Source organism: Marmota monax, unplaced genomic scaffold, assembly GCF_021218885.2.
Source record: "Marmota monax isolate L192 unplaced genomic scaffold, Marmota_monax_Labrador192_F-V1.1 WCK01_AAM20220418_F8-fsc00005, whole genome shotgun sequence".
In the NCBI taxonomy this organism is placed as follows: domain Eukaryota; kingdom Metazoa; phylum Chordata; class Mammalia; order Rodentia; family Sciuridae; genus Marmota; species Marmota monax.
This window is the reverse complement of record NW_026692254.1, coordinates 19,569,908-19,592,420: the sequence shown is the minus strand read 5'-3', so window position 1 is coordinate 19,592,420 and position 22,513 is coordinate 19,569,908. Positions and strand designations below refer to the sequence as shown.

General features: G+C 36.6%; 1 long non-coding RNA gene across 1 annotated transcript; it reads left to right on the top strand.

Annotated features, from left to right (window-relative positions):
• The first annotated feature begins 389 nt into the window (after nucleotides 1-389).
• LOC124086239 (uncharacterized) lies at nucleotides 390-16,957 on the top strand. The gene is made up of 2 exons (XR_006849751.2): nucleotides 390-636; nucleotides 16,159-16,957. It is a non-coding gene; the product is annotated as an uncharacterized LOC124086239 (long non-coding RNA).
• The last annotated feature ends 5,556 nt before the right edge of the window (nucleotides 16,958-22,513 follow it).

The following is a 22,513-nucleotide window of genomic DNA, read 5'->3' as shown; positions in this document are numbered from 1 at the left end:
TTATAATGATGTCAATGGCATGCAAAATAACTACAATTCATGTTTGTGAATAACATTCATGCATTCCTATTCTTTAACTAATTAAGGAGTGACCTGGCTACAGTTAATGCCTACTGCCTCCCACTTCCTGTTCTCCAGAACAGGAAATATCAGAATGCAATAACTCATGCACAGCTGCCAAGAAATGCATTGCCACTCCCTACCCCTCACCCTTTCCCCATAGCTCTACACCCACGGAAGTTTTCCCACATCAATTACACCCTGAGTTAGAGGGCAGCTAGTAATCCAACAGGTGTTTTACCTCTTCCTAGGACTGAGAAGTTTTTATGAATAACAAAGTTTTGTATTTCTATCCCTCAGGTTCCTATGGGAATTAGTGAACCAAATCACCCATGAAATGGGAATGAATACAGTCTAAAGGTTTTCCTCCCCTCCATCACAGAATGGAAACAGGTGGTTGCTTGTCCACACTGGCCCCAACCCCAACCTGCTCTCTGGCTCTGTGTTAACAATGCTCCACAACTCCTCGGCTGCTTGGATGATGTGGATTAGTGCACCATGTCTGAAGGGATCTGCCTGTGAGTTGGGGGCAGCCATGGACTGGGCTCTGGAGTCTCAGAGGGAAATTTACAACATGTGAGTCAATGCCCAGATGAGCTCTTAACAAGCAGTTGCAAATGCAAGATAAATGGCAAGCTGGAGCCACATTCTGGTGACGTACACCACCTTGACCTCTCTACTGCTTACTCTGAAGTTATTTGTCCATGCTGGGGTACATCAAGGAGACCACCCATTGATTCATTTTACTTTCTTGAAATGCTTATGATCCTTCATTCATGGGGTGGAGTGGGGGAGAGGCTGTCCAGAGAAACAGTAGAGGGAATTTCTTTTTCCTAAAAGGGGAAGGTAATGAAGATTTTTATTAACTTTGCATGGCTCTTGCTTCCCCTGGAGTTGCCTTCCCCATGTGATGGAACAAGAAGGCTGGATGGATTCTCTCCTGGTGCTGCTACCATGCCAGCTGGAGCTTCCTGCTTGCTTTTAACCTTAATGGGTTAACTTCATAAAACGGCAGCTCTTTATTCCAGCTTGAGATTTCCCATCATACTTTAGGACCAGCGAACCGTCCCTTCTTTGATGGCACCTTTTGGCTCCACAATAGAAGCCAATTTGTTAGACTTCTTTACAGGTCAGGGGCTGCGGGAGGATGTGGAGGGCGCAGCAGTGGGCACTGGAAAATGAAGTTGTATTCGCTTGGCAAATTATACGTCTGCTGCACTTTATGGGCCCTGATTTTCCTTCCCTCTCCCTTCCCCTCACTCTCTCGATCCCCTTCCCATTCTCCTGCCTTTTTCTTTAAACTGAGGAAGCGTGTATATGAGATATCGTCACATATCCAGTTAATGTAGGTTAATAGATTGATTCCAGTGACACGGATCATAATGAACAGTAAATTGTTTTATCTCTTAAGTCTTATTTGGTCAGCCAGGAAAACATATGAGGTAATATGGCTTGGACTAAATGGACCGTATAATAGATCTCCTTCTAAAGAATAAGGACAGGGGTGACAGCGCCTCTTATGATTAATGAAAATAATAATGGTCCTGAAATTGAAATTTTTCTAATTTTTTTTTCCCCTTCTCCTCTCTTGACTGCCACCAAAAACTTCAGCCAAGGGATGATTTGTGTACAATAACTAGCTCTGATTTCTTCCTTGGCTAAGAATATACATTTAGGCAAGGGTGGGGGGGGGGCTTGAGAAATGAATAGGTTTATAGAATTCAAAATAGGCCACTTGGAGGGCCAGGGGAGACTTTGTACAATTTTTTTTTTCATAGAGTTCTAATGCAAAGATCTCATACACAGTGTGAAAATCTGGGTAAAAGTCTTTGGCATCAGATATAATAGAGGTCTATCTAGATTATTTACCTAGATTGAAACATTCTCTGTCTTTAGATTTATTTTAAAACCATGTCTTCCCCCCTTTCCATTTACATGTTTAATTTGAGCAGAGTTTTATTTTGTTCCATATCTCCACATCAGGGCCTATGTCGTCTCACTGCTTATCAGAAAAAGCAAATGCATGTCTCAATTTTTCACAGTCATACTTAGAAAAGAATGGAGGAAATATGTTGATTGTTTATCAGTACAAAGGCATTGCCACATTTGAGGGGGGAAATGACAGCAAGTTACCATGTATGTTCTATACCGGATGCTTGCTCTACCTACACATGATGGCAGACCATGGGATCATGATGCAGTTAGAGAAGGATCCTATTCCTTGAGATATGATGGGAGAAAGGGATCAGGCCTTCAGCGTTCACCTGAGTAAAGACCATTACCTTCAAGCCGTTTCTTCCACACCATGGTTCACATATCATTTGGACAGCTGCCTGAGAAATGTGTTCCAGCAGCTAGGTGGAAGTGGTTCACATAGCTGAGGCTACCCATCTTTCCCTCAGATTTTGGGCAAATTCTGTACCAATTGATTTCCCAAGAATTTCACTTGTAACAGTCTTAAGTAGCTGCTTCTAGAAATTCTTCATGGTGATATAATCTATTTTCTCCAAGTTTTGCCAAATCAAAAGGGACAATTTTGGAATCAGACAGCACAAATAGCTAACCTTTGATTGCAAATCTTTCGGTAATCATTTTAGAAAAACATTTTCTTTGGTCAAATATTTGTCATATATGTAGAATCCAATTAGGAGAGTACATCAATTCACTACAGATGATTATTCAGTGTTATGCTGAAATCAAACTTCCTTAAAGAATTCTCCAAATTTGTTCATTGGTATTTTTACTTTTCAAGCAGTCATCATAGCAAGATATAAAACAAAAGATTCCACTTATAAATAAAAATGTTAACAAGTATTAAGTCTGTTTGGTACTTAAAAGGAAAACACGTTTTTACTAAACTAGTAATTTTTAAAAAACAAGTAACAATATATGACATGATTCTATTTATTTATTTATTTATTTATTTATTTATTTATTTTTATATATGACAAAGGAATGCATTACATTTTTATTACACATATAGAACACAGTTTTTTTTATATCTCTGGTTGTATACAAAGTATATTCACACCAATTTGTGTCTTCATACCTGGACTTTGGATAATAATGATCATCACATTCAACCAACATTTCTAACCCCATGCCCCATCCCCTCCCCTCCAACTCCTCTGGCCTATCATGCTAAGTGAATCAATCCCCAAAAAACAATGCCAAATGTTTTCTTTGATACAAGGAGGCTGATTCATAGTGGGATAGGGAGAGGGAGCATGGGAGGAATAGACGAACTCAAATTCTCTTTATTTATTTTTATGAGTTTATATACAATTAAAGAGTATATATAATTTATACATAGTTACATATAAGTACGTATACTTACTCATGCTATTTGTTGTGTATAAATAATCATATACTTAACTTTTGTTAACCTTTGTTTTGCATGTTGAAACAAGGAAGAATTATAAATTTTTTGATAATTTTTCTTATTATAATAAGCAATCATTAATTTCATAATAAAATAGAAAAACATCTACATCTTATCTTTTGTTCCTCTAGAAAAGTGAGCAATACATTATAAAGAATCTGAGAACAGTGTTTGAAAACTCCTCATTCTTTTAGAACCAATTTGTAAATTCCCCATCCAGAGTTTTTCTTGATATTCAAAGATAGTCATATAGTAAGAAGTATTTCCTTGAAATAATAAGAACACATTGTTACAAAATAAATTTGATCTGAACTTATGGAATGAAAAAAATCATCAAGCATCCTATTGTGACATTTTTATATCTGTTGTTGAATGTTATCATGCCATTTTTATAAGTATACTTGAGATTTTTATTCTTAATCCTTTTCTTTACAAAGTGTTTTTATTAATTTTATTATTTTGTGGACAAAATCTATACTATCTGAATTTGGAAATACTCAAGTTGCACCTAGAATACTAAATATACTTAATAGAAAGAACTCTTGAACCTAAAAGAAACACTTTGAATGTTTTGAAATCAGAATATATTCCTATTGGCCTGAATAGTTAGTGTCCAGTCTTCCCCCAACTTCAAGGATAGCTGCCCCACTTGAGAAATCAAGTTGCAGCCTGTAAACTGGGAAGAAGTTTTGGTCTGAAATCTTCAAACTGAAATTAAATTTCGGAAATATTTTTAATTCTAAGTAGAGATGGTAGAATTGTTATAATCCACGATATTTAATGACATTGGACAACTTTGGAACCATCTCACGCCAGGAATTATTGTATGACATGGTAGAAAATGTTCCTAAGCACCAAAACGCCAAGTAGGTGAGCAGTGGACTGTCCATCTTAGTTCATGCTTCCAGGTATCATTAATAGAAGGTCCAAAGAAACCCATATAAACACTTATTCAACTGCAATGTCTCTTTCTTTCATTTTTGCGGTCATCCAATCAAACCATTAATACTGATTTTTCATTAAGATTATATTTGTCAACATAAGTAAATCTTTCTTAGATTTTCAATCATTTATTTTATGAATAAAAAAACAGATGAATGAATTTTGAGTCAGATAAGAAAAAGTATGAATAGACACTCTTGACTTCTTAAATTTGAATGAAAACCTCAGGGATTCAACTTTTGTTGCATCCCTGCTTTCAAATTTGAAAATATTTTGTAACCATTTTCTTTTATTATTGGCATTCCTCATTTACTAGTCAGATGTTTCTTTTTAATCACCCAAAGTATATAGAGAAAATAGAAATGAGATTTTGTTTATAATGGCATTCATGTGTAAATATCTAGAGGTTTTGATTAGCTAAACTTTGTTACACACACACACACACATACACACACACATTGATAAATGATGTTTAATTAAAAAGAGAATAAAAGAAACAAACAAAAACATGACTATACTGTAATTCCAATTTTGTTAAAAAAAATACACAGGAAATACGAAATAGAAAAGATAGTAAACAATCATTCCAGTTGTTAGGATTAAGATATCACTTAAAAAATTCATCTTTGCATAATACACAATTTTGACAGGGTTGTATTATTTTATAATTAAAAGTAATAATAACCAATTATTCCTATGTGCTAGGTACTCTTTTCAATACTTAAGAAAAATAATAGGTTTAATTCTCATAACCACTCTTTGAGATAAATATTACCTTACCTCATTTTAGAAACAAGGAAATAGAGTGTCACAGCTGTTAAGTAATTTGCTCAAGGTTATATAGATGGTGTGTGATAGAGCCAAGATTTGAACTCAGGCTCTCTGGCTCCAAAGCACAAGTTTTAGAGTTTTAGTACACTTTTAAAATAACAGATTGTCTAAGCAACAAATCTGTGATTATATAATTCTCTAAACTAAATATTATTACCCAGGAAGATAACATTAGCTCAGGCAAATCCAAGTATAAGACATCTAAATCTGAATAGAAATAAGCACATTAACATGCTTCTGATGTCAAGGTTCAGAGTTGTTTAATTTTATATAATTTAATTTTCTTTATTCTAATTGTAGACTTTGCTAAGAAGTTTATGATGAGCAATTTTGACCTTCTGTTTTCCCATGCAAAGAGGGCATACCATTAAAGACTGGGCTCTGGCAGCCGTGTCCACATGTTACCAAATAAAGTCGTTGATAGATCAATGTGGATGGACTGTTCCAGATGCCCAAACGAAGCATTTTTTTTTAACCTCATGTCATCAAATGAATTACAAAGCTGTGGAATCTCTAGTTCAGTTCCAAATGTGGATGGCCCTTGAAGATAACAACCTGATTTAAATATGTTTGCTCTTAGGAAAGAGCTTTGTTCAAAGAGAATAGTTATACAGGAAAGTAATCTCAGAGCCTATTGATCCCCAGTTTTCTCTTGTTAGGGTCCTTTGGAGCTCCAAAATTCTAAATCTAAATATGTTCCCTTTCCCCAAAAATATGCCCCACCATCTAGATTTCTAAGTGAATAGTACAGAGTATCTAGTTAGTCTTCCATTTCTGTGGGTTCCTTATCCAAAAATTCAATGAATAATGGATTTAAAACGTTAGGAGGAAATAAAGTGAGTCTGTACTGAACATGTTCAGATTTTTTTCTTATCATTTCTTATCGTTTGTTTCCTAAACGATTCAGCATTATTAATACTTTCAAAGCACTTACATTTTATTAGTAGTATTAGTAGTGGTGGTCTTAAAGTAAACAGGAGGTATGTATAGGTTATATGCAAATACTATGTACCATTTTATCTAAGGATATCCTGGAATCAATCCCTATAGATACAGAGGGATGACTATGATTTCAAACTATGTTCTTACCTGCACCTCTGCCCAGATTTGTACCTCTGTGCTCCTCCTCCTGGGTCCTAAGTGTTTTAGGATACTTATCATGTTGTCTCTTTGAACCAATCTTGCTTTCTGACTACCCCAACCCAGAGACTGTGAAAGGCCAAGAAATTTGTTCTTTTGACTTACATCCTCCACAGCTCAGTTGTTTCCATCTGAGGCTACTCTGTTCACTTCTACCCTGTGTATCTTTGTCTCTACTTTCTTCCAGATCATTCTCATTTATACCTCTGACTACTTTCCATCCCTTTGAGAGAGAAAAAGTAAATATTTTTAAAAAAACTAATTATGCCTGATTAGTATAACCATAGCTTGCATCAGTATTAAGGAAAAAAGAAAGCTATATGTTTTTAAATTAAACTGCCATTTTAAAAAACAGTGTCAACAGCATTGAAGCTCTTATAATTATTCTGAAAAAGTTCTTCAAAATCTCCACAAAACTTTACTCCTCCTTCTTTCATGCTGCTTAATTTTCTTTGAATGCCAGATGAGTAAATCACCCACCTAAATATTTCTTATTGCATATGTGTTATCAATGATGCAAAAGAATTGCTCAGAATTTCAACCATGTTATATAAGTTTTGTTTTATTTTGAGTTCAGCTGGGAGCTTATATAGCATTTGAGAAATTTTTTTCCATAAAATTCTCTGTTCTAGATTTCTGTGACACTGATGTATTCTTTGCTTCTGGTAGAGAATGTATGTCTTTCCATATTTGCAGATTCACATGTGAAACTTGAGATTAGCCTTCGGGAGGCTTGTGTTAATTAAAAAAGGGAAATCAATGGGCCTGTGAATCCACCTTTTCCTGAGGTTGATTAAAATCCAAGTAGAAATTAAGAAGTTAAACAGAAAAAGGAAAAAAAAATAAAACCTACATGGGTGGGAGAAATATATACAGTGTACCCACAACTCTCTCTCAAGCACATACAAAATACATTTTTTTTGTTGAAGAAAAAAGATATTAAAAAATCCAGTGACTGATTTTGCTTCTTGAACCAAATCAAATATTTTCTTGTCAGAGCGCTCATAACTGCAGCCTGCAGAGGTCACGGCCTTAACTTTCTCCTTCAGATGGTCTGTGAGTGGAATGTCCTTAGGATTAAGGCTCCTTTTGTTTTCCTTGGGAGGGTTTTGCTTACACTGGCAAGCGCCTGAGATGATCCAAGGTTCTCTAGACTCTGTTTATTAGATTTTTATCTTCTTATCAGAGCCCTCCTTCTTAAATCATGTCAGCATTTTACCCCTCTTCGGGGATTCCTGGTGTTTTATTGTCTACGAACTGCTTGGGGGGTGTTCGGGGAGGGAGCTAGCCTAACAAATATAACATTTATATAATGGTAGGAATTGGGAGGATGCTGCCTTCTCTTATTATTCCCACACTCACTGAGACTTCCTCTCCTCCTGCCCCTGAGCCCCAGGGAATCCCATCGCCAGCTCAGCCCTTGCTTATTTGTCAACAGGGTGACATGGCTTCTCTGTGGACAACCTGCTTTTCACTCGTTCTGAGTGGCTCTTTAAACCCACATGTACTTGCTTAAGCCATTTTCAATCATCCAGAGAGACCATGGGCTGAGTGACTGAGAGCTCTGAACCTAAGAATGTTCTTCGGTTTTAGTCACAGACGTAAACTGGTTGGAGAAGGCCCATTCGTATGTATGTCTGCGCTTTCTTTCCACATTGGACTAAAATTATAAAACAACCTCATGCAAAAGTACCCCAAATTGGCCCAGCTTTAGATAAGAATGGGATTTTATGGGACAGTGGAGAGAGAAGAGGCTGGAAACCAGGAAACCAAATGGAATTCTCATTACTGGGAAAGTGAATCATGCCTGTTCATTGTTACCCACATGACTCATAATGGTATTATTTTTTAACCATAGTCTGAACATTCCAAGTTACATGTGCTTTAAAAAAAAAAAAAAATTCTCCTAACCGAGAAGGATAGCTAGAGAAAAAAAACTCTTGTCAGAGAAAAGATGCACATCTCTCCAGTCATGCCATAAAGTGACTTTACTGTATTGTTATCTATTGCTCTCAGAATTGGCCCAAACTGTAAAACGATTAGAATACAACAATTTCTAAAGAGACATGAGGCTCAGAGGAGGTGGATTACACTGGCCCGAAAATTCACTTGGATATGAATTGATTTTTAGCTGTTTCCCATACACTCACATGAGATGAGAATTTGATCTATAGTGGGAGAAATATAGTTATTAAAGAGCATTATTGTGCTTCTGAATGTTCATCCAGCCTTTCAAAAAATATTTATTGAGTGCTTACCTGCATGAGGCATTGTTTATCTTGGAATCCCCAATCTACCGGGACACTGGAACAACTGCACAGTGTACACACAGTGGTCTGTGTACTCTGCCTTACTGAAATGTCCCTAAGAGCACAGGACTCTCTTTTCAGTGACAAGTAGCTGGTTTGCTCCTAGCTTTTGTTAAGGTCTCAGGGTGTGTTCAGCATTCCGTGGCAAGGAAGTATGAATTCTATGGAGAATCATATGCCCCCCTGCCAATGAATCTTGAATGGCAGGTTTTTTTTTTTTTTTCCTTAACAGCATTTTCCCAACTTATTAAAGCAATAAGTTCCTGTGGAAAAGTGCTTAACATAACAGTTTCACAGCCAGCTTTCTCTTCCAGGCGATAACATCACAGAGAAGGAAGAACACAAGGTTTGGAAATTTGGGACCAAATACTACCAACATGTTTTTTAAGATAAAAATGAGTACTGATGAAAGATGTTTGAAATTTTTATCATTGAGACTTATGTTTTTCAACTGAGTTTCTACTTGTTTTATTTTATTTTTCTCAGTTCTCTTATTACCGCCAATCACACTTCAGGATCTCACTTTCTTAACTAACCCATATTCAGACTTCATTTGCATGATTTCCTGTGTCTATTTAGGTTCCCCTTATTTCTTGAATTATCATGTATTTCACCTTCATCATTGATTTCTTTTATCTTTCGTAAAAAATAAAATTCTGAATAAGAGCCTGGTCTTCCCTGATGTATAAAACACAACTGTTAATGGAATATCATAAAAAACACTTGGAAGGAATAAGAATCTCACGAAACCTAAGTTTCCAGGGCTTTCTGAAACTAGTGAAATTAGTTATCTTCTTGCTAGTACTGTTTTAATTATCTCTCAAAGATGCTGTGGTTGACCCCCGGTTGTTCATTTAGTCATCTTTCATTTCAGCCAACATTTATTTATTAGCTACTATCTCGCAGAGATAATGTTGGGTTTTATAAGAGGAATTAAACATAAGAACTATTTTTATTATGAGCTACAACTTGAGTTTCTTTGAATATCATTGGGATGTGAACAAATATGTACAAGGGTATATTTAAGTGTTATTGGTGTCATGATAGAGGAGCCTTCCATTGCCTGGAAAAGACTCAGTCAAAGAGAGTTGGGTCCCAGAGGAAGGGGAGAAAATTGGAGGAGAGACTAATATTTCAGGCAAGAACAAGGGAAGAGTACAGCAGAGTTTCTAGTAGCTAAGAGGCACCTAGGGATTGATTGGAAGTGACTTCAAGGTCAGGAGAGAGTTTGGTTGTGCAGGGTTCCTGTGCCATACTGAGTTGTCTGATGTTGACCTCATCCCTGGCTTCTGTCCAATGAATAGAAAGTTAACTTTTTGACTGAAGATGGCCAATTAACCTTAGTAATATTATTCTTATTAATTGCAAGTATTTTGCTAATTTTTGTTAGTACAACAGGAGACATGACCATTCATACCCATTTTAGCTGTGGCTTTTGTCACAAGGGAGTTAAAATTCTCCCTCTACAACCTGGTACAGGGAGTCACATAACTCTGCTGCCAGACACAGAGGTTATGACCATTCCAAAATATTGACTTCTTGGAACATTAATTTATTCCATGCATATAGGAATAAAACGAAAACAAACAAGCAAAGGCAACATAGTCCACAAAGCCACAAATGTCTTATTTTCTACTTTAGGTCCATAGGCAGACTGTGAACTACTCTAGTGGGGAATATATAAGTAGGATCAAGGATGTATTTGTGTGTGAAGTTTTAAAAGTTATTTCTATAGCTATGTAAGAATATCCACTTGATTTTAAAAGTTTAATTCACATCCTACATCCTCTGTAAAGTGAAGTCTGCTTAAAGTGTCAGCTTGTAGAAAAATCCTGTACCAACTAAGAAACAAACTGGCACATAAATTGGTATGGTGTGTGTGTGTGTGTGTGCGCGTGCACACACGTGTGTGTGACTAAAATAATTTTTTATTTTATTTGTCAAAAACATCCTTTTCCTCTTAAATTATACATAAACACACATTCAAAATATTATTCCAGGGTTTAAAAATAAGATTTAATATTTTAGGTGGCATTTAAATAAACTTGAAGACAGAAGCAACTTTAAGATTCAGAAAACAATGCAGACTGTTGAGCGCCAGGGAGATGGGACTCCATGAAAACCAGCTTAGGGCTTGATAATTCAGCTTCCAATGGGGTTGATCATATAAATGTCAGAATTCACGCAGGCCTTAAAGTGCTTTGGTGATATGAAGTTGTCCGTTGGTGCTACAAATGCAGCTAACTAGACAAAGTATTACACTTCTATGTGAGATTCAGAAACGTTTTAAAATGTATAGAATACTAGAATTATTTTTATATTATAGAACAAAGAGTCAAGTGTTCTTTTTAGTTACTAAATTCAAGGGGAACTTAGACTTATTTTGTCACTCAAGGTGAACCAGACAGAAATTTTTAAGCTACGGCTGAATAAGTTTTCATTACCAATGGGACATTTACACACTGTCAAATGGGCTTTTGTGACTTTTCTATCCAAATCTTCAGTCATATCTTTCTATTTTTCCTGAACAAATAAGCTTGCAAACTTGGGTAAGTGAGATTTTATCAAACATACAATCTTTTTGGAGAAAAGACTTGATGAAAAGACAAATGTAGATAGTTGCATTAAGAATTGTTTCAGTCCAAATGGAAACGTGAAGAAATTCGAGGTGCAGAGGTCCACGCAAAATTTTACATTTGACTCATTTCCCAGTGATCACATACTTTAGCTTCAGGTTAAATAATATATGTGCCATATCTTGTTTCTCTCTCTCCCTCTTCCCCCCACCTCTTTCTGTTTTTCCTTCCTATCCCATTTCCACCTCTTTCCCAGTAGTACCACATCTCCTCTTGCCTCTCCTTGGTGCACACACAGACATACAAACACATACACAGACATACACACCACTCATTCACACTCAGACACAAAAACACAAACCACACACAATGCTCCTTCACAAATGCTTGTGCACGCATGCACACACACACACACACACACACACACCTTTTGACCTACTATTTAATTGTCTCCATTGCTACAGAATTATGACTTGGTTATCACAAGTATTTGGAATAGGAAGTGTTCTGAGCAAGGACTCCTGTTACAAAGGGAGAAGCTAAATAAGGTTTTTGTAGAAAAGTGGCCATCTAATCCTCATTCTATTCTTGCATGCTTGATGATTTCTCATAAGCCAGTGAAGGTCAGTTCTGCTCCAAAGCATACCCACAGAGAAAACCATGCTAAGGACTTCTTCCCCTGGGACTTGGAACTGAAGTGAGGCAACTTGATGTTGAAAAGAGATTCTTGGACTGTAGACCTTGTGTAGACCCTGGCTTCACACTCTCCTCTCTTCAAGATGGCAGATTGGAACTTCCCTGAAGAGAACTTTGTTTTGTTCTGTTTTCTAATTTTAAACTACAGACATCTTAAAGGAAACAAAGTACTATGAGTAAAAACTAGCACATACATATTTTTAAATTAAGCAATTGACAATATACATCAAAAGCCCTTAAGAGGTAATGCCCCCTCACCTAGCAATTCAGGTTTTTAGAGTATAAACCAAGGAATTTATCTGAGGTGAAGAAATCAAGTTTTATGCTTGATGCCCCTATAGAGATCATTATCATGTCATTTCTAGTTACAAAACTTCAGTATAAAAAAATCCAACAACAAGAAAATAGTAAATAGTGAAGTATTATCATAATGGAATGAATAGCCATTAAATTTCTTTTTATGAATTGTTTGTAATAACAAGAAAAATGTATATGATAAAATTTTAAGAGTTGCAGCAGAATTTAAAATTCTTTGTACAAACTGATCTCAATCATAAAAATGGACTAAATTAAATAAAAGATAAATTTAAAAGATCGATACCAAAATACCAAAGTTCTTTATAGATAATATGTTAATGGATAATATTTTTCTGATGCTTTTAAATATTTTCCAAATTGTTAACCATACAAATGTAATTTAACAATAAAAAATAAATTAAACAGGCCTTATCCAAAAAACACAATGGGACTGATTAGCTCTGTTTATTTAGCTTTACTGGTTTCCTTTTTTCCACTTGTATTATTATTTAAATTACCTTATAATTAGAGTAGAATTCTTGGAGACAATGCAGGTGCTCTGGATGCACTAAAACATATCTCCTAGAAAAGTCTAGACAATAGAGGAAAATGCATCAAATATTATTTAAAACTTTTAAAATTCACGCTAACTCCATTTTTTTTCATAGCTAGCATCTAATTCACAGGAAATGTGAGACATCTTTATTATTGTTTACAAATTTCAAACAATCTGGAATATTCCTGCTTACACCCAAAACTCTAATAGGAGAATGTTAAAAGTGAATTATTAAATTTATTTTTATCAGATGTGAAATATGGATATGAGGCTTACAAAAGATATAGTTAACAGAATTTTTTCTCTTTGGTGGCAGGGGACACAGGTATGTATTAAGTACCTACATTTTCAGATGGGTTTACAGCTGCTTTACGTACAGAGACTGAGAGCAGAGGTATGGAGCTGAGCCTCTGGAATGACACAGAACTGGGTTTATTTTTCCACTCCAGGAGCAGAGACCCTGTGACCCTGGGCAAGCAGCACACCATCAGAGTCCTTATCTCCACATGGGTGTAGCGGTGGCAGCGATTTCATTTGAGTCAAACATGAACAGAACAAGACATGCAAAACCTCCCCAGAAACATGTGGCCCCTTCCTAAAAGTCACTGAGGGATACTGGAGGTGAGGGTACAGGTGGGAAAGAAGGGACAGGGAGGTAAGGTCAGGCAGGCCAGATGCCAGACAGCAGTGGAATTAATGCCTCCAGGTTTCATTTTATACTGAGCACTGAAGTACCACAATTGGATGAGGTGAAAGGGATGTGCTTTTTAAGCATTTCTAGAATTTAGGACAAAGAGTTAAAACCCTCTCTGACTACATCACCAATTGCACATAAATCTTGTCCTAGGTCATATTTCCAAAACAGGCCATGGTTTATAAAAGGTACAGAGTGTCTTTAAGGAAGCCTTCTCTGACTTCCTAGGTATTAGGGGAAGGGGGAGGATCCTGATCCTGTTCCCTGTTTTGCCATGGAAGCCCCATGGAAAAACCAACCAGTTCTCTCCTCACCTCTTTTCCCTCCTCCCTCTGACTTCCCCTGGAGTGGAGCTGACTCCTCCCACAGATGAATTTGGCAGGAGGAACTGGCCCTCCTTGCTCAGGGGGTCCTGCAGAGGGTGTGCACTCATTTGATCTCCAGACAGGCTTAGCAGAGAAGGCCTGGCCCTGACAGGGCTCCCCTGTTTCCAGTGTTATTTGTCACACAGGGGTGAGTTGAAATGAAAAGAAAAACCACTTCCCTTTCAGATCTCATTCTCTAACCTGACCTGAACAATGGTAAATTTTGATCTCCAACTACAAAATTCCTGTCCTCCTAAGTTGCTCTGAACTGGTCCACGACAGCCCAACAATTGATGCTAGCAGCAAAATCTGCACCAGTAACTTTGGTTTTGAAGATCCACCACACAGAATGAATATGTTTAACAAATAGAGTAGAACAGCTTTATAATATTCGTTAGGGAGACCCTAACAGCTGCCTTATATGCTAGACATATTACAGTATGGCCATGTAATTATACTTCAAGGGACAAGATAGGATTCATTTTCCATCTAAATCCATGTAATGATGAGCTGTGTTAGCATACGCTTCTTCTGAATATGGGAAAATGCGACGCAGCACAGCTTTCTTGTTCTTGCATGCCATTAAAATGCTGTCAGTTTGTAACAACAGAATTACAAAAAGCCCCTGATGTCATCAGACACTATGCTAGCGTCAGCCAAGGAATCTCTGACAATTTTGGCCATAATGGCCATAGTGTGTTCTCTGCTATAGAATGACATGCTGTGGCTTATGGAATTTTCACTAATATAATTATGCTGTTTGCTATGCATTAATACCCAGTGGATGAACAAAAGACTACGTTTCTTTGCCAAATTCATAATCAACAATGAAAAAAGTAGCCACTATTTTGAGATTGTTACCAAAGTTGATTCTGCACAGCATGACATTCATTCTTAAGACTTTTTTTCCAATCATATGGCATTTCACCCAAGTAGAAATGCTATGTATATTTTGCAAAGTTATTCTACAATCATCATAAAAAGGAATTTAGGGGTCATTTAGAGTATTGAACGTCAATGAAGGGAGTGTGTTCTGTAGACTTAGTTTAATAGCATTGTCGGAATAAATGGACTGAACAAATCATTTCTACATCAGGATACTTACACCAAATTCCTAAATTATTTGAAGTTGTTACACTGAATTTCTCTGCTAAACAGCAAAGAATCAAACTGACCAGTAAGCTTCAATGACTTAGAAATTCTTCTTTTTCAATCTTCCAATCTTCCAGGGGAAATACCTTCTTTTTCCACCTTAATGTTTTTGATATTTCTAACTGACATGATGAGGCACATTAAATTGTCACTATGCCCCTGGCTTCAATCCACCAAAATTGGGGAAAAGGAATTCTGGTTTTTAGTCTCTCTGTCTCACTTAAAGATTTCTTTAAAGATCAATTGACCCTCTGTTGAAGGTAACAATAGTACATGTATGCATACTTTAAAGACATACATGCACAAGAAAAGACACATTTATATAGAAACAGCCAGAAAAGTTATCTTTTCCCCATCCTCTATCAATTCTTTAATTTTGCCATTAAAAGTCTATGACACTTCATAATAAAAACAACTGCAGAGAATGAGGACACCTACAAAAGCAAAACACTGTGTTTCAGTAATTCATCAAGGGTATGATTAATTCAACAGTGGCACTACCAAAAGAAAATGAGCAACAATTACCCTTTTATTGCAAATACAAATGGTTGTCCATCATCCTTATTAATTATTGTTATTATATTATAATAAGAATATTTGATGGGGATGGGATGGTTAGGCACTGAGCTGTATTTTTTCCCTCCTTCAATAACAGCTGCTTTCTTTCTCCCATAGATGTTGTCTCTACAAAACATTTTGGCATACATCTTTTGCATGAATGCATTTGCTTACAAGTACAAAATTTTTCTTTACCACAAATACAGTACACAGATTTTGGTTGGAGCACTATTGTACACTCTATATTTTTGCAAGTTATCAGTACTCTTACTGGTATTGTGTGTACTCTGTTCCCTTGTCCTAAAACACTTTTCCCTCTATCCTCTCTTTCCTCTTCTTGACTAGACAATTCCCATCTTATCTTCAAAGTATCAGCTTAAATATTACTTTCCTTTCTCACCCTGGGTTGCATTCATTTGCCCATATACATAGTTTCATAGCCTCACTCTAAAGAGCAATTGTAGGTTATTTATTTTTTTGTATTGTTTTAGTACTCATAAAGAGTCAGTATCTTATCTTCCTTGGAAGGAGAAAGCCACCATCATGGTTATCTTAGCACATGTGTGAGATCCTCTCTTTCTCTCTCTCACCTGTGTGCAGGGCCTTCAGCTGCTTATTCTCATCTCAGACAATACGAAAGAGACCAGCTAATTTCTCGAGGAGGCCACACAGCAACCTGGGGGCACAGCCCAATAGCCCCTCACTTCATACCTGAATCTCCCAGGTTTCCTCCTGAGGCTGAAACACAGGCAATCCAGAAGATTGATGGGGGAACTGACACCTTGTATGGAAAAGAAAGAAAAGCCTGGAGCCAGAGAATAAAGGCTTCTTCCTTCCCATTCCAGAATGAACTGTCCTGTGCTGCAGATATTTCAATGATTTCATGGAAAGCAGTTCTGCAAGTTCAGGTTTAATGAATATCTGGATGAATGAGAAACCCTCACATGGGCTGATCATTTTCCTCTATCTCATTCTTCTTTTCCCTCACTTTTGTTTTCCCAGGATTGCACTAACGAAAAGGGAACATGGAAGTCATTGTCTTGGGCTCTCACTTCTGAGAGACCCAGGCTAAGACAGGCAGAAACCAGGACAGAGTTGTTAAACAAGTAGTTATTGCTTTGCTTTCAATGCTAAATGTCCCCAGAAGCTCAAATGTTGAAGAATTGGTCCCCAGGTATTGGTGCCTTGGGGTGGTGGTGACAACTTTAGGAGTTGGGGCCTGGTGGAATGCTATTAGGTCACTGGGGGTTGTGCCTGTGAAAGAGATGTTGGTGAATCGGTTTCCTCCACCACACACTTCTGCCACAGTGTACTGATTTGCCCCAGGCCTGAAAGCAATGGGGGCCAAGCAACCAAGGACTGAGAACTATGAGCCAAAATAAACCTTTCCTGTTTTTAAGTTGATCATCTCAGGCATTTCTTTCATAGCAACAGAAAGCTGACTAATACAGTTATCACAGGTATTAACTGAATCAATAAGAACTTATAAAATCGAACTGTCAAAAACAACTTCTTAAATAATTGGTTTGTTTAGTTTCTTATACACTGAGGGAAAAATGATTTGGTATTAGAGTTAGCTGCCGCAGTCCGGCTGCAGCAAAATAACGCGGGGGGCGGGGGGTGGGGGGTGGGGGGGTTGACGAGCAACCTGTGTACATTGATACAGCAGGAGTGGGAGCCGTTTATTGTAGGACAGGAGGTGTATATATACATTACACACAGCTTATCTTAATTAGCATAAACTAGATACAGCAGTCAACCAATAAGGAATCTCCACACTTAATGGCTCGCTGGCATTACCTCACAAACCACTCCCTCTGGCAAAATGCCAGGCGCCATCTTGACTTGTTTACAGACCCTAACAGCTAGCCAGTATAAAATTTATAATTGTTAGAACTAAATTTTAGGATTGGGGATATGACTCAGAAGTAGAACTCTTGCCTAGCATGGACAAGACCTTGAGTTCTATTTTCAGCATAGTAAAAGTAAAAAAAAAAAATTGAAGAAATAAACAGAAAAAAATAACTTTTAGTACTACATATTTACAGATAATGCTTTTTCCCTTGCTATTTTACAAAAGTATAATAGTTGGTAACTCAGATCTTCCTCCAACACCATCCTTAGCATCCTTATTTCTATCCCAAAGGGGAGAAATATGGCATAAGAATAGCTATATGTTTTCAAGAGGGCTGGGAAGAAAAGAATCATGGAGCAGAACAGCTTGCCGCCCCCACTGGCCAGTGAACATTTGCCTGGAACTACCAGTCAGGATAATGATACCTATTATTTTCAGATCCCAAACTCCCCATATCACTGTAATACTTCAAACAAAATTACCATCTATTCCAATTGAAAAGACTGAATTTACATAAGTTAAAATAATTTTAAAGTATTAGATCAATAAGTACAGAAAAGAATAGTATAAAAAAGGAGTACACAAAAGTGAAGAGATGCATACCAAAGAAGCTTAGTAGTGCACATAGTCTTTTTCAAATGCTTAGTATATTATTACATATATTCTCATAACAGCTTTTTTTTGATGTTGCCATGGATTGAACTCAGGACATTGGCTATGTTAAAAATGTGCTCAAGAACTAGGATATATCACAGAAAGTTGTTTTTGTAAGAGGAAAATTAGCTCTGTTTTTGAAATAGATCTTGGTCAAAAATTTCAATATCCACAAGGAATATGTATATGTTATTCTATTAAATCTCAGTTTTTGATTATTATAATTTCTTATTTGCTCTCATACCCATTCCAATCTATCACAGATTAATTAAACATTCTAAGCAAAATTAGGCTCTAGTTATTTGAGGGCAAAAGAAAGATTCATGTTAAAATCTGTGTCAAAATGGCAGAAAAAGCATAAGCTAAAATGCTCTCTTCTGTTTCAAATACATAGAAATACTAAACAAATAACTTTAACACAGAACATTAAAACCATGGCAGAACTAAACACCAAAAGAAAACATGTTACAATATGAACCTGGAGTAACTTCCAAAGGCTCATGTATTCAAGGCTTAGTCCCCAGCTGGTGGAGCTACTGGTAGTGGAAACTTGAGAATGCAGGGCCATGTTGGAAAAGGAGGGTTACTGTGGACATGTCTTTGGAGGTAATATTTCCCCCTGGATTCTCGCTACCCCCTCTATCTCTCTCTGCTTCTCAGCTAGCATGAGAATAGGAGCTATGCCTTGCCATGCCTTCCCCAAAAGGATGTATATCTCATTGCAGGCTCAGAAACAATAGAGTCAAGTGATCATGGACTTAGGTCTCTGAAAACATGAGCCATAATAAATATCCTTGTTTAAGTTGTTTTTCCCAGGTATTTTGTTACAGCATTGAAAAACTGACTAGAACAGAAGATTAATCTTTAAGAGTTAGAAACAAAAAGAAACTCACTGTTGAGAAGTACATGAACCAGTAATTTTCAGTCACTAAGTAGGATACTTTCAATCTGGGTACAATCCATGGGAGCTAGGGTTAGAATGCCCAGGCAGGAAATACTAGATTTGAGAATATAGGTTCCAAAGACATAAAGGAATTAAAATTGAGCTTTTCATAGGCAGTTAGAGCTGGGACCATAATATAGGTCCATAGTCTGTGACAAGGAATTGCAGTCGTCCACCTTCCAGTTCAGAGATTCAATCAGGATATAAACCATGCATTTCAAACTATGATAGAAAAGACGTACTGCAATGACATTGGAACATCAAGCCTGCACTGCAGGAGCGTACATGTTCTGAACTTAAACTATTTGTGAGTAGGGATGGCCCAAGGTGGGATGGTAATTTAAAACTAGGTTAAAGTTGGTAATGTAGGGAAAAGGCAGAGGCATACTCAAAACTGTAGAACACAGCATCTCCACAATCTTATGTAGAATAACCAGTAGAAGATGGGCTCAGTTACAAGTGTCAGAATTATAAAATCTGAGGAAGTATGGTACCTTATAAACTAGTCTTTAGGTACCCCAAATGGGTACATTAATTCCAGAAAAATGAAAAGCAAGGGAAATAGCAACCATAAAGTTCTTAATTATAATCATATTTTAAAATATTCAAAGATATATTGGAAAGCCTGACAATCATAAAATAAGATTCAGGAATTATATAATTTTAAAATACGGTATATAAAACATTAAGTAGAAACCTGTTAAAAATAATCTACTCATAATAAAAAAAATTCTCAAAAGATTGTTGGAACAATAGGTTAGAAATCATAAGAAAGAAAATCAGGAATTGGGAGAGAGAAAACTTTCACATTGACATAATGGGAGAACTCATGGACAAGAGAATTGAGAGATAGAAACAGAGGCTGGACTGTACATCTTCGAGGAATCATGGAGGTAGAAACTAAGAAGATTAATGGAAAGTCAATATTCCAAAGGGAAAAATTGATGATAAATATCAAAAAAGTGAAAGAAGTCAAGCAGTTAAAAGTTTTTTCAAGTACCAATTGGGGAAAAGCTCAAGTATTTTGTATTAATGCCATAATACTTCAAGAATGAAGAAAAGGGCCAATATCCTATAAGGCATGACAGTTAGGTCAACAGCAGACTTTGGACACATCCCTGATTGGGTTAATGTCATTAAATATCAGATTTAAAAATATAAATAGAAATAGAAATGAAGGTGTATGCAATAAAACTAAACTTGAAATTTGAAATCCTGTGGTTCAATTTCAATTCAGCACCTAACTGAAATCAGAAATGCCCACTCTTGTTTCAGGGACTGTTTATTTTTCTGGAATATGAAGTGAAAGGTTGCAAATCACAGATCCTGCCATTTGGTAGTTTCTCACACAATTCCCTTGATGTGTATTCTGCTCAGTTCACCCATTCAGCCTCCCTGATCTTCCTCTACTGCATCTTGCTGATCTAGTGCTTTCATGCTCGTAAGGATAAAAACATGCTCAAAGTGCTTCAGACTCTCTGTTGTGCCATGGCTCATGTCTGGTCCACAGGTGAGAGAGATGATACTTTGATAACCCAGAGCAGGTATTGGTCTTTAAATAATTTCCAAAGTGTCTGTGTTTCTTTCCCATGATCATGCACAAAAGAAAAGCATTTAGCGTTTCACCAGCAGCACAGGTTAATCACACACTGGATTGCATAGTGCCTGCAGACTTGACAGTCTAGTGTCCAGACACTCATCATGCAAAGGATTAATGGATTAAATACACACACAGAGAAAATAACATATGTAATTAAAATTCATTCCAGAATGTTTTAAAACATTGGTGTGTGCAAAATTGTTTATAATTGTGTATGTTTGTATGTTAATTATCCACACACACATGGATTTGTATACATGTGTGATGCTTTCTCTTGAAGGCGTTTATGAATTTCACAGCCAGATAAAACAATGTATATCTTCTATTCAAATATACACAACATCCAAAATCTTTATTTGTCTAAACAACAAATACTTTTTCAATTAATTTTTATAATTCTCATTTAACATCTCTTAAATGGAACCAAAAAATCAAGTTTCCTTCTTATCTTGTCACAGAAAACATATCATCTCAATTTCAGTATTATTGAAAAATGCATCTTGAGTTGGAAATGACCCACATTTTCCTTCTTTTCTATATTACAAATCTGCAACTATAGTGGAAAAGGAGATTTCACAAAGAAGACCTGTTGGTTACCTTGTTGTGGAATGGTAGACATTGTAATGTGAATGAATCAACTATGAAAAAATCCTAATTAAATAAATGAGGATGCTTTGAAATAATTATGTAAGACATCATTGCCAGAAATGTTTAAATTCTGATATATATTTTGGCAATCTATGAACACTGAAGCACCATACAATGTTACTCTAGAAAAGTCCAGCAAAAGCCAGTCAGATGTTCTGGGCACCACTGATTAAGTAGCTGCTGTGAGTCTTACAACCTCCAAACAAGGACTTCTTAACCTAGCTTGGAGTCCTAGGCTTGTTGTCTCCCAAAGAGAATGTGTGCGAGAAAGTAGGGAAATCAGCCTTCTCAAAGACGTGGTGGACTGTTGGCTTGTTTGTTTAAACCTGCTTTCTGGGATTAGCTCTATCTTACTTTGTGCGTTTTGGGCTGAAGGTTAGACAAGGGTCAAGTAGGAGATTTCAACACATCTGATAGAGGTTTGTTCTTCTAGAGACAAGGAAAGCTTTCCCCCAGTGGAGCTAATGCCCTCTTCACAAACTCTTTGTACTATTTGTATGTGTAAGGAGGCTCAGGGCAGGACAGGGCAATTTTAAACCCCAGTGCACAAATCCATAACATTCATCATTATCTATCTTTGGGAACCATTCTACAGCCTCAAATCTCCCTGTTCAAATATGGCCTCGCATTAGCATTGGTCAGGTCATGCTATTTGGAGTCAGTGGATTAGAAACTGCATGAAGGCTTTTTTAAAAAGAGAAATTAAATTATTGCAGCTAACTATTTGTGAAAGCCAAACAAAAGAGTATTGTTAGATATTCAAGTGTTATATTTACTTGCTATTCTTTAAGGAAAATGTCTGCAATGATCTTAAAGTTTTTTACCCAGATGACTGTTCATTCTTTAAACATGTGATAATTTGTGGCAATAGATCCAAGTTTTAAGTACTTTAATAAATCCCTATAACTGGTATTAAAAGTTCCATCTAACTAAATGACATCACTGTTTTCACAACTATATTTAGTAGACAGAGAAGAATGTAGGAGAAAAATGGTAAAGAGAGAGGATGGTTGGCCCCTGCTTCCCACCTTCAGTGTCTGCACCAGAAGCTGCAGTCACACAAAAGCACCAGCTACTCCTGGAAGCTCGAGGGCTGGGAAATGTTCTCTTGCCTGCATCCTCCATTCTTTGCATCAACTGGTACCACCTTCCTCCAGATGTTGGTTAGGAGATGTTTTCTGAATATCCAATGCATATTTCTAATGTTACATTCATCACTCTGTATTTAACCATTGTTTCCTTTTGTGTCTTCCTT